At 38.1% G+C, this 6,080-nt stretch overlaps 1 protein-coding gene across 2 annotated transcripts in view; it reads right to left on the bottom strand.

The window, feature by feature from the left end:
* Nucleotides 1–55, bottom strand: part of LOC114310333 (NADH dehydrogenase [ubiquinone] flavoprotein 1, mitochondrial) — a 7,652-nt gene extending 7,597 nt beyond the window's left edge. The window contains exon 1 of one of the 2 annotated variants that reach the window (XM_082892922.1): nucleotides 1–55. This exon is cut by the window's left edge and continues 93 nt beyond it. The gene's annotated coding sequence lies outside the window, so the exon portion shown is untranslated. The other variant, XM_028256285.2, reaches the window with a different exon arrangement.
* Between the last annotated feature and the right edge of the window lie 6,025 nt (nucleotides 56–6,080).

The raw sequence follows: 6,080 nt of genomic DNA, 5'->3' as shown, positions 1-6,080 counted from the left end.
TGGAGATGTATTATCAGAAATGGGGGAATTATCGGACGGTGAGGATTAATTGTGGTTTTGTGATGATCACTAGAACACGTGGACTGCAGTGGTAAATCCCGTATAGTTCATGGGCCAAACCTCTGATTCTTGACGACGTGTTGGAAGTCCAATGGGCCAATTTCTATCTAGGCCTGAAAATCGTTATTTTGGGTCAATGAGCCCAATTTTCTGAAAGCCCCAAAATATTTAATGTAAATTTTGTAGATATTAATAATTAAAATCATAATTTTTTCCTGAATTTATAATAAATTTTTCCTGTTACCGCTTAATGGTAATTTTTCTAAATATTTACGTATATATGTAAAAAAAAATTTAAATTTTCACTAAAGACAAGAAAAAAAATTATATTTTCTATCGGTCCAATTGAGTAGAACCTAAAATTCTTAAAATAAATAAATAAATAAAAATTTAATCATGGATGATTTGAAAGCGATTACGTGTATCAGGATTTACTATCGGTAAATTTAACACAATCCTCTCTTGATAGAGTTTTTCATAAAAATAAATTAATAAAATAATAAAAAGGGTAACCATAATTAACTAGGACTACAACCCTCACACCTTAAACAATGGTGCTACTTGCATAAAAAATATGTTTAGACAAAAAATTTGATAGTGAGCCTTATAATTTGTGTGATCCATATATCTCTTGTTTGTTCGCGTTTCAAATCAAGATTGTATGTCTTCTCACATATTATTGTCTTTGTTTTTTTATATCTTAGTGGTTTCACGTCAATAAAAATAGAGATTGGAACATAGAAGTGGCCAAGTATTCTTAATTCATGCATTCCTATATAATTTTTCTATATAAGTAAATTGTTTTTCCTAGTGTTAGGAAAAAAATCTAGACAAATTTACAAATAAGTGGTACTATTCTAAAATAATTACAGATTTGTGAAAAAAATTATGATTTTAATTATTAAAATATATAAAGTTTACAATGTATCTGTAATTATTTTTCAAAACTAACACTAATTTGTTATTTATCTAGAGGGAGAGTGTTCTCTCCAGTTAAGTTTCTCAACTAGAGGGTGTTATTGGGCTTCCCACGACCCACCAATGAGCTTGCATTGATGATCCAACCCGTTTAATATGTAAAACTCGTCAAGTATTTTATCTTTGTAAAAAATTACATTAATCAGATATCGATAGACACTTGATCAGATCACGTTTGTGTCAATAATTTATTTTAAAAATCATACTTGCTGTTGACACAAATATGATCTGATCAAGTAGGTATCGATATTCAATTAAAATGATTTTTACAAAAATTAAGTACTCGGCGATTTTTATACATTGAACAATTTAGATTATCAATATGAAATCTGTGATGGATTCAAAATAGTCCAATGGTCCAATAATATCCTCAAATCCAATTTAAATTGGAGAGAAGCTTGCCTCTCATCTAAGGTTTCGTTTGGGATGTGGATTGTCTTTTTGGCTATTTTAGCCTAAGGTTAAAATAGTTTCGTTCGAAATGAATTTTTTTAACTTTTGTGAGAGAAAAAATGAAATGATTTGTTGTCCAAATTATGAAATTAAACAAACAGATTCAAGAATAAATTAAAATTATATCCAAGACCACACGCTGAGAATTACACCCAAATTACAACAGAAATACATAATACAACAAAATGGTAAAGAAAGCAAACCGAAGCCTGCACAGTAGTAGTTTCCTTAAAATAGATTTTCGCCGCCTCACTGGTCGAGTGCTTGAGGAATTCTGGCATGTATCTCCCAAGATACGACGGTCAAAAACCAGCTACGGCAGAAGCACTTTATGTCTAGTTTAGCGAACAAAACCCGTGACAGCACTCTCTCACTCTATGAACTTTCTGGCAAATTGACTAGTAAATGGAAGCAAAAATTTGTGTGTTGAAACTTGACAAGAGGGTCTTAATTTATACATGTAGAGGGGATAGAGGAGAAGCCTCCAACCTTTATGGCTGGTCACTAATGCACACTAATGTACCATTAACCCCTGCAATAATGCAGGAGTTACAAACTCATTAATCAGTGTGGGATAAATGTTACACACTAATCCCAATATCTCTTTCATGAGGTGATTTCTCATTCAATTCTTAATGGTTTTTGGTCATTCTTTTTGTGGTGTAAAGATCTCATTGCAAAGTATCTAGATCCACTTAGACCCAACACAATAGATGGTTAGAACCCACTTTAATATTTAATTAAAGTCACCAAAAATTCATTTTTTCTAACAATCCTCTACATGAATAAAAATTAACCGAATGACTCAACAAACGAGCATTGGTCAACAATAATGACTCGGAGAGAGAGTACAACGGACTAACCCTGACATTAGAGAAGGTAGCTTTTAGCTTTGAACCTCTCATAGTGAAAACCTATCGAGTTTACTGGCTGATCAGTGAATATGACATCTTGAACTGCTCTGCCATTTATGTAAACTGAGACAATAGATTACACGGGAATTACTCCTATTATCATTTTGTTCTCACTGGCGTGCCCTGCATGGCCCTAAGCACTAGCCTGGTTCAAACAAGTGGTTTTAAAGAATTTTGGCCTTCCCAATTCTTCTAGAATCGGTCCCACTTCACACTCACATAGGTGACTCTTTAAAGTATCCTGCTCTACCCTGTTTGAATCCTCAACACATAAGAGTCATTAAAAGCTTTGCTTAACCTTCACCCCTGCAGGTATCACTGCTTAAAGGAATGGCTGGAGGGTTTTATCCCCATAATGACATACCATTGTTATACGCAATTAGGTTGTCCCATTGAACCTAGATCTTGGGATCTCCCGTCAACTAGGTTAGGTTTCCATTCTAGTAACTTCCAAAGGCCTCAGCCTCATTCTTTTTGACAACATCTTGACTAACACTCGAGTTAACCCTTTGGTTAGCGGATCCACAATGTTGTCTTTAGACTTTACATAGCCTATAGAGACAACTCCATTCGAGAGTAGTTGTCTTATGAAATTATGTATACGACGGATATGTCTAGACTTTCCATTATATATATTACTCTATGCCCTACCAATTGCAGATTGACTATCACAATGAATACAAATAGCTAGCACAGATTTAGACCAATGTGGGATATTTTCAATGAAACGGTGAAGCCATTCAACTTCTTCTGTTGCTTTATCTAAAGCAGTAAACTTTGTCGTTGATCTAGATATACACGTTTCCTTAGAAGATTTCCAAGACATGACTGCCCCTATTAAGAGTGAAGTCTTTTATATCTGATATCTAATTCGCGTCACTATAGCCTTCTAGCACCGCTAGATATTGAGTATAATGCAGCCCATAATCCCGAGTGTAGCGTAAATACCTTAACACCCGCATAATGCCCTTCAAATGAGTAGCATCAGGATTACTCGTGTATCTACTAAGCCTGCTGAGCGAGTAGGCTATATCCAGCCTAGTACAACTCATCAGATACATCAAACTTCCAATTAGCCAAGAATATTCTAACTGAGAAACATTCTCTTTATTATTCTTGGTAAAATGTAGACTTAAATGTATAGGTGTCTGTAACAAGCCCCGCGGGGGGACCTCGCTACAGCTCGGACTCGACTTCGTCAGTCACGGTTCTAAATCTGAACCAAAGAGTCCAAATCCGGCAAATCATTTTAGGAAAACTGATTTTTGAAAAAGTAGTGCCAAACATGGACTGCTTTGCCAGATACAGAGTCGCCACCTAAATATTTTATTTTGGGAAATTTAGGAAACCCTGACTCGGTGCCAAAAGGCCACGTGTCCGTCATCACCAAAGTTGCCTCGGCTCGGGAACTTGGGTACGATTGGGGAAGGTCACTTCGTGAGCACCCCCGCTCGCCCGGTCATAGACCGGCCTCTACTAACCATGATATCAATTTTTGAAAACATTGTGAGTTCTTATTTCGGTTATTAGCCTAGGTTACTATGTGATACTCACAGCATATAAGTATAGACCGGGTCGCCCGAATTGGAATAAAACATTTCATGTTTGTTTTTGAAAATGGTTTGCTACCCGCAGGTAGGCTTGAAACATTTTGATGATTCATTCCAATTCAGATAACCCAACCTTCACCCACAGGCATTCGGGCAGATATATCAGATAAGCACATAGCCTCATGGTAAGCATGCTATCATGGCATTGACTCACACACATGCAAGGATGCTAAAGCATAAAACTCACCGGGTACTCCAAGCCAAAATAGATACTTATTAGAAATCATGCATGAATCCTAAGTATACAGAAATGCCTAATGCAACACATGCAAAATGCAACTATAGCAGGCTCGGCTATTCTAAACATGGCGTATGGAATGCTACAACTATCATGTATTCAACTTGGAATTGAAAATACAATGCAGTTAGTATGATGCGTCGAGCCCGATGCATGCAAAACAGATGGATGAATGCAAACATGCTATCATACTGTATGCTAATTTAAACATGCCCTAATCTAACCAACAAAAGCGGATAAATAAAAGGGAGAAAGACGTGGGATTGGAAGACATGCATCACACTCACCCACACTTATTACAGTTATGCCCTCACTCGGAGGGTCCGAATAAATAATACAGTCCAAATATTACAGTCCCGAATAAAAGAATATTACAGAATTCTAATTAATTAACGAATTAACTAGAAAGCAAATAAACTGGCGTGCAAGCCAGGGACCGCCTTGCTTCTGATGGATGATGCATGTCCAGGTTGTCTTGCGCGGAAATCCACCGGAATGCCCCAATTAGCCTCTGTTTACACCTGTTCTTGAAATGCGTGCCAAGTCCCAAAAGGTTGTTGATTCTTTGTTTTGCTGCAACAGAGAGCAGGAAAGGGGCATAGCAATGTATTTGCACAGATATATGCATGTCTCGATCCTCGTGCCACCAATCACGCATACCGAGGCATGATGGCCGAGGAATCGAAATGCACAACTCAATATAGGATGAATGCACATGAAGCTAAAACCTAACTCCATCATGGATAATCCGGAGTGTCGGTGACTGGGGAATTGAGACACATTCCGTCACTCGGAGTACGAAATGTACCTCGTTTCCCGTGCCCGGGTTAACTCCTATTCCGGACACGATGCAATATGCATAATATGCATGAAATGCAACTAATATACAATCCTAACGTACACAATGTTATGGAATGACGTGCCTCGAAATACATGCATACGGGCGCGCAAACCGAGGTGATGACAGAATGAAAATGAGGTGCCTCGAAGTACGTGCACACGGGCACGCAAACCGAGGCGATGCTAAAATGACATGGAAATGACAAATGGGCTTATACCAACATGAGTGAGCCTCAGCCACACTCACATCGGATGCCGTCGGATAAAGATGGAATGCCTCGAAATGCGTGCACACGGGCACGCAAATCGAGGCGATGTTAAAATGACATGGAAATGACAAATGGGCTTATACCAACATGAGTGAGCCTCAGCCACACTCACATCGGATGCCGTCGGATAAAGATGGAATGCCTCGAAATGCGTGCACACGGGCACGCAAACCGAGGCAATGCATACGCAATGCAAATGACATGGAAAATGAAGTATGGACTTATACTAATATGAGAGAGCCTCAGCCGCACTCACATAAGATGTCGATGGCAGAAAATGAGGTGCCTCGAAATGCGTGCACACGGGCACGCAAACCGAGGCAATGGTAAAATGTGATGCAACATGGCAAAAATGATATGCAAGCATGCTAATGGAATTTCAGCAATAAAACAAGGGGAAAACAGCCCCGGGATGAGGCGAAATGACATGAAATGCAAGGAAATGTCCCGAAATGTAACATTAGGCACCCGAAATGATCTATAGCTATGCTAAACATGCACAATATGGACATGCAATGCAAAGACAAAAGCTAGACAGTCCCAAAATAAGCACTTTTCCAGTTATAAACATGGCCAAACAGCAAGTATAAGCATGGCAAAAATAGCATACAAGAATAGGGACCAAGATAGGGGTAATGAAGCAAGTGGTATAAGCTAAACCCAAAATGAAAAATTTCCTTCTACAACACTGAAGATGGACCAAAAATATGAACATTTA

The sequence above is a fragment of the Camellia sinensis genome, chromosome 10 (genome assembly GCF_055761805.1).
Source record: "Camellia sinensis isolate YWXY chromosome 10, ASM5576180v1, whole genome shotgun sequence".
NCBI lineage: Eukaryota > Viridiplantae > Streptophyta > Magnoliopsida > Ericales > Theaceae > Camellia > Camellia sinensis.
This window is presented reverse-complemented; position numbering and strand designations above follow the sequence as displayed.